Source organism: Stylophora pistillata, chromosome 9, assembly GCF_964205215.1.
Source record: "Stylophora pistillata chromosome 9, jaStyPist1.2, whole genome shotgun sequence".
Lineage (NCBI taxonomy): Eukaryota > Metazoa > Cnidaria > Anthozoa > Scleractinia > Pocilloporidae > Stylophora > Stylophora pistillata.
Window position 1 is genome coordinate 18,065,887 of NC_142527.1, and position 9,793 is coordinate 18,075,679.

Genomic DNA, 9,793 nt, shown 5'->3' on the forward strand with positions numbered 1-9,793 from the left:
ATATATCAACAAAGTTGAAATGGTAAATTTGCCACCGTAACGATTACAAAAGCTGACGTTTCGAGCGTTAGCCCTTCGTCGGCGCGAGTAGTTAAGAGAGTATAATTCTAAATTTTTGATATATTTTTATTTCTACCAGTTGACATGATCTATAGTTTCCATGTATATCAGAAATCGGTCGTTATGGCACTAAATTTTACACAACACACTAAAACATGAACTTGTAATATATTTCGACGAGTCCTTGGTTTTCTAGAAGCCTGAAAGTACTTTCACCAGCTCATTTTCCTGAACAAGTTGCCATACAAGCTTCCCGAATTGGCGTGCAGGCGGAACAATCAAACCCTGTAATCTTTAAGCACGCTTCCGAACAGAGGTCATAATCCACGTCACACTGATTACAGGAAGTGGGAAGGGCTGATGATGGCAAGGCAGCAACCAGAAGAAGAACAAACACTATGGCATACTCCATCTGATGACAAAGAGAAAATAACAGACATGGTTTTCATTATTGAAGAGCTCGGTATTATTTCTGGAAAAACGGGAAAAATTAACAGCGCAAAGTCCGATTGATTAACCTGCAAAGCTGTCTTTCCCGTTTCCTTTTCACAAGTGGAAAGGAGCGGACAGAGAGAGGGAATGTTATCTTTTCTAAATGATGTGTGGGCAAAAGCAAATTACTATGAGTAACCGCGCAGTCCGGGTCATCGAAAATTTGAGTGGCCGAGGGTAAAATTAGTATAGATTAATGACGGAAATCTCTGCCGGTTTAATCGATTTGAGTTCGAGTTGACGTGCGTATCAGGTCAGCGATTATTTGATTGGCTCATGGTAAAATCATTGCAAACGAATTCTCTGTGGAATCAATGTTAGTTCGAGTGACATTGGCACGCGGTACTCTGGTGGGGTTATCCCAATGTACGATTCAACTTCGAGCCCAAGTCAAGTACGAGTTAAAGCTTAAGTCAAGTGCGAGTCACGAGTCAAGTTCGAGTCAACTCAAAGTTTTCCCCCTATATAAATAATGACATTAGACAAACAACTATTATCGTAGCTATCAAAAAGCAAAACAAAATCAAATATCAGTGAAGTCAATAAAATTCACCTTCATGGACTAGTGTTGGAATTTAACTTCCACTCATGTAATCGTCACAGCGTGTCTCATACACTATGCATTTCACGCATTATGTAACAGTATATAAAATTTTAAAATTTTATAAAATTTTCGATGCTTTCGGAGTCCGAAAGTCTTGAGCAGGTGAAACCCGTATGTCGGGAGAAAAACAAGAAAAGGTGCATATCATCATTATGTTGAAACAAGTTTTACGGAACATTTGATATCTTTTCTCCACATCGGCCGCGGAAAGAATGGTTAATTTGTAGCGCTCTTCTTGAATGGTTCCCTGTGGTCCAGTAAAATGCTGAGATTCTAGTTTTACTCCAAGGAACTTTGGACAGTTTGCCATTAAAATGGGACTTCTCCCTCAGATGTAAGTAAGTAAAAAAGTCGGAAAAAACTCTTACATGCCCAGGAATGTTTCCAGTTTTTTCATGAAGCTGTACCCAGCAACGCATTGCAGACAGCCGTAAAAGTAAGTTTTTAGTTTAAAACTAGGTGTTCTTCTATTCCTGGTGCATCAATAGTTAACAGACATCAAACAAGGACTCAGGAAAAAAAATTAAATAAAAAATAGCGTTGACTCGAACTTGACTCGTGACTCGATTTTGACTCCGTTGACTCGAGAAAGGGGATAACGAGGTTCGGGTTAGCGAGGAATCGCTTAACAGCAAAAAGAATCGATTGCAGTGAACGTATGTCTCCGTCTAATCGATTCTGGTTCGAGTTGGCACATGGTCCACTTTAACAAGGATTCAAGTTCCTAGGCGTTCACGCACAGTAACATTTGTGTCGTGAATCCCCAGTCGATCGATTTTGATTCGAGTTAACGCGAGGCTCGACGGTATAATGATTTCTAAAGGGGGAAGGGCACCAGACTAAAGGACAAACACTATCGCGGATTTCATCTAAAAATGAAAGAGCAATAGAACGAAGTGCATGGTTAGAATTCGCAGAGGTTAAATCTCGGAAAAGTAGAAGAATTGCACAACTGGAGTTTTGATCACTCTGTGTAACAACTGTCTCAGTTTTCTTTTAGCATTTAAAAGTGAGGAGAGGGAGAAGAAGACTTTATTCTTCATTGTTTGGACCTCAGATAAAACTGCTTGAGACAAGCAAGACACAACGCGAAAAGAGAAATTTTCTAGTTCCCTTCCCATTCCATGACGCGACTTCTGCTAAGTGCTAAGTGGTCTGAATTATTTTTTTACCTACCAAAACAGAACTACTAAACTGCAAGAAATCTGGTCGATACACAAATTTTTAGCGAGCCTCGAGCGTGAAGGGCTCGAGAAGACACTGGAACAACATAAAAACTAGAAAGAGTATGTCCCGACCTAACACGCATGTGATAGTTCATCTCTGAAAGAATATCGTTTTGAAGGGTTATAGGATAAAGCTGTTCGTTGTTTTTTAAAGAAATATAATCGACCATTTTTGGCTTAGTTTGGCAAGCAGTTACTACTTCGTGGCGGGTGTTTTTCATTCGTTTAGGCGCGGACTCATCCGAAAGTTCTTGAACTCAAGATGATGGGTTTGGAACAGCTGCATCGATGACGTTTGATACTTGAAATACTTACACTTATGTAAAGTGGTATATCTCTCTTTTTATAAAAGTAAAGCACCCAGACAAAAAATATGAAACCGCCTTTGTCGTATGAAGATATCCTTTTAGGCAGTTTTGATAGAATGTCACAATTAAGTTTCTTCACAAGTCATCTGTTGTTTACTCACTACCTTAGCATTTGTTTACATGGTTAACATCACCATAATAGCGTTGAAGTGGGCTTTCGGAGAGATTATCTTCGCCCTGATATTTGGCCAATTTTTAGTGCTTCGACGTTTTCCAAAGACTCTTCTTCCCCCTTACTGTCAATATTGATTGCGCAGTATTCCGGAAAATCAAAGCCAGCCAAATTAGAATTTACACGTTCACGATCTGTTTACACTGCCTCTAACAAGAAATGAACTTCTATCCTTAATTCTAGATTGTAAAAAAAGTTAAAGGTGAAGTTTACATCCCAACTACTTCGCTCAACTTGCCGAAACCTTCACTGTTTTGTATAACCATTAGCAACGAGGAGAAATGCTACTCCTCTAGAACGAAAAACGTTTTCATAATAGATCACCTCCCTACATGTTGTCATAAATTCTCTGGGATCCATTTTTTTTACTTCCGAATGGAGAAGGACACTATTTGCCTAAGAACGTGACAGAACACAACTTAACCATCAGATCATTGTGTTTCCCACAGAAAAAAAAAAAAAACAGGCATACACAAAATTTGATGTGTTGCACTGTCATCCGAAAAGTTCATGTCGAAAAGTGACAGGATATTTGGATAAAAAAAAGGAAACGGATGAAAAGATTGAAAATCGCAGTAATTTTCTTTTGCAGTAATGGTAAAACTAAAAAAGAATTTTAATGTTTCATCAATATATGTCTTTTTTTCTTCATCTCCGCGAAGGGAAACACACTAATAAGTAAGAAGATAATCGGAAAGTTTGAAAATTGCGAGAAAAAAAATGAACGTGAAAACTTCGATATTTTCACACACACATGCACACACAGAAAAAAAAAACTAAACAAAGAGCATCCGACTAGATCACGGAGGGTCGTGGGTTCAAATCCCATCTGGAAACTCGATTTTTCTCTTATATTAAAACAAAAATAATACCATAAAAATGAAAATATGTTAACGTTCACCAAGTTGGTTTGACACCTTCCAAAATTACTTTCTTCGTTCACAACCAATGCGACTTGACAACTGCTGTTCAATTGTATGGATTTTTTTCAGCTTTGAATCCTTACAGATTACTTTAAACATATCAAAAGAGAAGCAGCAATATAGACGTCAATTTAACTACAATTTCCTTGACTTTAATTGGCACAGGATACGAACTGATTTCGTTTCAAGTAGGGGGGACGTACGGCTAAATTCTGGTAAAAAGGAGAGATAACCCGGCCGTTGAACCCTTTGGTATTGAGACTTTAAGCACCACTGAATCCAATTCTTCCAATGTACCTTCTACTTATTTTCGTGCAAGTATTCCCTTCGTGCAGCACTTTTCGAAGCTAACAGCCCTTTTCGTAAGTATACAGTGATTTTTGGGACTCAATTCGTCATTTATGATACATTTATACGTGTTTAGCCGCAAAAAGAAAATAGAACTCTCATTAACTTAAACAAATCAGCGGATATTATTGACAGTCATCTCCACAACGACGTATTTTGCTCCCAAGTGATAATATATTCTAGTCGTCTTATTATTGCGAAATAAAATAATAATTACTTTGACACAGTTAACAGGGGCTTTTAGTCTTCCTTATGCTTCCCATTAAAACTCAATCAACGCGGAGCATTTTCATTCAATTTCCATTTTAATCAGAGGCTTTTTACGCACACTGGTCTTATGAGAAGCAATTATCACCTAGGCGAACAATGGTACTTTATTTATTTTCCATCTTACAAAAGTTGTCACCCTTAAAAAAAGATTAAACGATATACAACCTTTACAAAAAGCGCTTGACGAAGAAGACGTTTCTATTGTCCTACAGGAGCTAAAAGGTAACGAACATAAACAAATTCAGAGCCGCAATTTTTTTCCAACGTGGTGGTCATGATTATCATTTTGGACTATTTTCTGCACAATGTTTGCTTCTAGTTGAAATCGACTTCGACCAAATGTCCCAAATCAGACCACTCAATCGAGCTTGTTAAGCACTTGTCAAACCTCGCATCATTTCTTTCCAACTGTAAGGCTCCTTTACTTACTGCTCACCATTCTTCAAATCTAAAACTTTTTTTTGCCATAATCCCTTTCGGAAAGAGAGAATTGACACTATGGTTACTAATTTTGCTTCTGACAACAAAGAAACGACGCGTCCCTCGTCCCACTCACTTTTAATCTGACGTATCTAAATAGAAAAACATCGAAACTAATTTATTTAATTGTTAAGTTGTGTGCTTGATAGCATTCAGTGTGTGTCAAACTATCCGGTTACCTTTTTAAGCAAAATGGGTCAGAGTCTTGAATCCGCGAAACGCAAAAAATTATGTAAAAAGTTTTTAGACCCAAAAGCTATCTTTGAAATGAATCAAATTTTCCTTCATCGATTTTGTACTCTGATACAAATTAAATGATACCTAGCTTAAAATGCTTGGCGCATTATAAAAATCGGACACTAAAAGAGAAATTTCGAGGTTTACTTTTTTAAGTCCCTTTTTTAGGATATCTAGATCGGACACTTTCACGCAATTAACATTGTAAAACATCAATCTTGGTGCGTGCGATTCAGTTCTATTTCTGCGATATTTTAAGCGCTAAATCGGAAATTTATGGACTTGGCGGAAATTGCCATGTATGGGATCTAGATTAGAAATTCCCTTCAAATATTTGATTTTCCTTGGCCACTTCTTAAATTCTTGTACAATGAGGACATCAAATAACCTGGTTCTTTTCCCTTGTCGCAAAACACTCACCTCTTCAAGTTCGTATACGAATGAAAATTGAAAATTTTAAGTTCAATTTCCTTCTAGCGTATTTTAAGTGGTGCGATTCGACAATAATCATACACAACGTTTCATTTGCAGACCGAAATCAAGAATCTGTGTTTACAGTCATTAAAAATGAGGGAATTCTTTTTACCTGTACTGCGCACGTGTGTGTTTACAGTCATTAAAAATGAGGGAATTCTTTTTACCTGTACTGCGCACGTTCTAGAAATAACTTCTAATTAGTTATCGATGAGTTTCAAAACATTCATAGATAAAGAAGCCACAGGAAGGGGGGGGGGGGGAGGGGAATGGGTAAACCAAGCACCTAGATCAAGAAGACTAAATCGAAAATCGTGGCTGTAGAAATATCCGACTTGAAACAAATCTTTGAACTTTGATTTGGATAAGAATAGTTCTGCCCTTGCCAAAATTGAAAATTACTTTCTCCTTGTAATGTTATACTACATATCGTATGAGATAACTTTTGTACGGTCTTATTTTGTTCATATTGTATCGAAACGTTATCAGATATAACGTCGGGGGACCAGTAGGCAATTATTGCCCGAGGAGGGGATCATACGGGAAAGCATAAGGTGATCAGTCGTCTCTTATAGAGTATTAAGGGATATATAGATAATGTAGTGTTTTATTTCACCCATTCACCCTCCCTCCCCTCCTTGTCCCTTCTTCAGGAGCCTGGTTACGCAGGTACGGTTTTCTGATAGGATTAATAATTCGTGTACAGTTTGTCTACGGTAGTTGTGTACGTTCATGAAAAGGCTCCTCTATGAGCTTTTAAGTACTGGACGGGTACAATATATTGTACTGTTTGATATTGGTGTTTGCACATAGACACCAAGGGAGGGGGGATCATGAAAATTGTAAGTATCAATGAGGGTGGGGTCATTAGAATAAAACAGAGCCTTTTGACAGGTGCCTGAAAAGAATTTGAAGGCGTATAATACGTTTGTTTTATGATTAAGGAGGGAGGCGATAGACTCAGAACTGTTCGTGACCCACCCCAGGCCTCCTCTTCTTTCCAGTTGTCGTATCAAAATCCCGCTCGCTTAGCTTACTGTGAAGTAAACTGGAGGAAGTCGAAGTTCCATAGGGGCGAGAAATGAGGATTGACCAGTTCAACTGAAAAAATTATGCAGTAAATTTTATGTTTAAATACGCGTTAGCTTCAAATACGGAACTGCAGAGAATCATTATTTTGTTGTTGTTGTTGTTACCAGTATCGAGATCGAAATGACACAAAATAAGGATAATACGTCAACATACTTATATCTGAAGTTTTCATAACGTTTCATGCTAATTCCCAATCTCAATCTAACCTTACGCATTTGCTTTCGTATTGGTGCACGATCCTCGCAGTAAAGAGCACTATCTGAGCAATAGTGAAAATCAGACCTGAAAAAATTCAGGCCTGTACGGGATTAGAACCACTCACCTCTACGATATTAGTGCAGCGCTCTACCAATTGAGCTAACAAGCCCACTGAGAGCAGGTCATCAAATTAGTCCGACATAAACCCGTAAGATGATAAATCAAACAACGAGTATATGAAATTCATATATCTGAACTGTGTTTATGGAAACTTACTTGTGCACGATCCTCGCAGTAAAGAGCACTACTTAAGCGGTGAAAATCAGACCTGAAAATTTTTTTTTTTGTAGGTCTGATTTTCACTATTGCTTAAATAGTGCTCTTTACTGCGAGGATCGTGCACAAATACGTTTCTACAACCGCAGTTCAGATATATGAATTTCATATATTCGTTGTGTTTGATATTTGCTTCCGTAGACAACACATTACCATGACAAACTTACTTCCGCTCAGATGTTTGTCGCCTTTTTGAGTTATTTAAAAAAAAAAATAAATAACCATATTTTAGCGTATAGATTGGTGTATTGTGGTGTAGTGTAATCTGATCAGCGCAATTTGGTGTATCTCTAAGCAATCTGATTGGTGCATCTTTTTTTTGGTGTATCTCAACGCAATGTGATTGGCTTAATTTTTTGGTGTATCACAAACAAATCAGATTGTAGTATTTTTCGATGTCGCACCATTCAGAGCGTTCTTGCTAATTTGTGGTTTGACAGGTCTTCAAATTTCAGCGAATCAACGCTTGAGTCGGAGAGAGCGGTTCGCGAATTAAGCAAATGTATCAGTCGTGTTGGGAAAGTGGTAGAGTTGTGATCGTTGTACGACTATGCTTAATCTTCCTTCTGAAGGAGACTGAGTGGACCATGAGAAAAATTTTGAATCAAATATTACTTCAGATGTTGATAGGAGCAACTTCAGGATATTTCATTGCTATATATGAGTTAATCAGCGATTCCAATTTTGAATTTCGCTCAAGGAACGAGGTAAGATGACATCTACAAGAGTTGTAAGACCATCTATTCAGTGTAATGGCTCATGTCCTTCGTGAGGATTTTATCGCTATGATCTGTCTGGATTTGAAAGGTCGTCAGGGAACTTTTTCTACCGATGAGCGAGTTAAAACGTGCATGTTTTGTGTACCGCTCCTTCAGTTACGACGCATACACCGTCACCTGGAGGCCTAACAGGAATTTAGCGCTATAGCGTGTTGTTTCGGAAAGGCTAGCTTTACTGACTCTGGTAAATCTTGCGCAAGATATTTGCGTAAATCATATTTGATTGATAATCTTTTTTTTTTTGCCATATGGTTGTTCTTTTAGCAGCGGTTGAAACGACCACCAAGTTACATTTACTTTCTGCGTCGACTGCCATGTTACATATCCGTTTCTTTGCTTCTAAAAGTCCTCCATGAATTAAATATTGTTTAAACAATACTTTTCCGTTACAACTGCGTGTTACTTTTTACTCGCCAGTATGGATTAGATTTTTTTAGATGAAATGCCATTTTCCAGTAAACAACGCAAATTTTATGACATAAATCTACCTCAATGAAAAATATTTTACAAGGGACAGAATGGTTCGGTCGGTTAATTTTCCACGCAACTCTCAAGTGCTTAGACGTTTTCTACCAGTAAAATTCGCTTGTAGCTAACCTGGACTTTACCCCATTGCGTGTCAATTTCCTGTAAACAACCTGCATTTTATCACGTATTTCGCACGCAATGGGCAAAGTCCAGATAGGCAACAACCAATTAAGTAGCCCACCTTATTATCCTTTGGAGAATGATACTTTCTCTTGGTTCAATCTACTTTCACTTGTTCGAAGAACGAAGACCGGAAAATATCTTTGTCCAGAGGCTGTAAGAGATAAAATAGAGCTTTCCACTGCAAAATTATATGGAAGAGTATTTCGAGGCAACCATCTGTTACTGAACAAGAAGCTACACGGAGCCTACATTTGGGCCGGATTTGTGGATCAGCGGATTGAATTGAATTGGTTCGAATTGAAGGCTTTGCTGTTTTAGCAAAATCGCTGTCGAGTGCTTTTCATGGTTTGTCAACATGGTGAGTTATGGAGGCTAAGACTTCGGAACAAGTTGATGCCATCCATGAAAATTTGGAATTACTAAAATCGCCGGAGGAAAGGCGGGATCACTCAATAAAAAGTTGTATTTGAACGCGATGACTTTATTTACAAGGATTTCTCTTGCTTACATCTAATAACAAACTTTGAAGTTTTTTTTTGCCTCGGATGGTGGACATCTGTTAAAGTAAATATGGCTTCGGCAGACGCGCCTTCGAGCGAAAGTGTTCCTTTTTCGGAGATTTATGGCAGTCTTACCAGACTCGGAACGATATATCACAGAAGGCATTTTATAGACCTCAAGATTTTTGACTGATTGAAATTAAAGGTATGTGGCAGTGACTTCCACAAGTTTTTTTTTTTTTGGTGAGAAAAGTACAATTGTTCATTTCGCAATATTTATTTACGGATGGTTTCAATCGCCAACGTTTACATGAGATGGTTGTATTACTGTTGCCAAGGGTTGTTGTTTTCGTCAGTACGTTAACAATAGTGGTGATTCACAGTATTAGGCTTGCACTTTAAATAAATATAGTTAAGTTCACTCGAAAGATGAGTATAAACTGTAACAAGCTTATCGTTGATGCGCGGCCAGCACTTCAAATCTGACTGACGCTCGATGTCAAAACTCAACCTCGTTCCCTGGATATGCCACCACATTACTTTACGCCAATTAAAAACTGCACGCTACTGTGCATTTTCTTGC

At 38.0% G+C, this 9,793-nt stretch overlaps 1 long non-coding RNA gene across 1 annotated transcript; it reads right to left on the bottom strand.

Annotated features, from left to right (window-relative positions):
* Window positions 1–105: 105 nt before the first annotated feature.
* LOC148723611 (uncharacterized) lies at window positions 106–4,346 on the bottom strand. The gene is made up of 2 exons (XR_015991991.1): window positions 4,143–4,346; window positions 106–472 (listed from the first exon to the last, which is right to left on the bottom strand). It is a non-coding gene; the product is annotated as an uncharacterized LOC148723611 (long non-coding RNA).
* Between the last annotated feature and the right edge of the window lie 5,447 nt (window positions 4,347–9,793).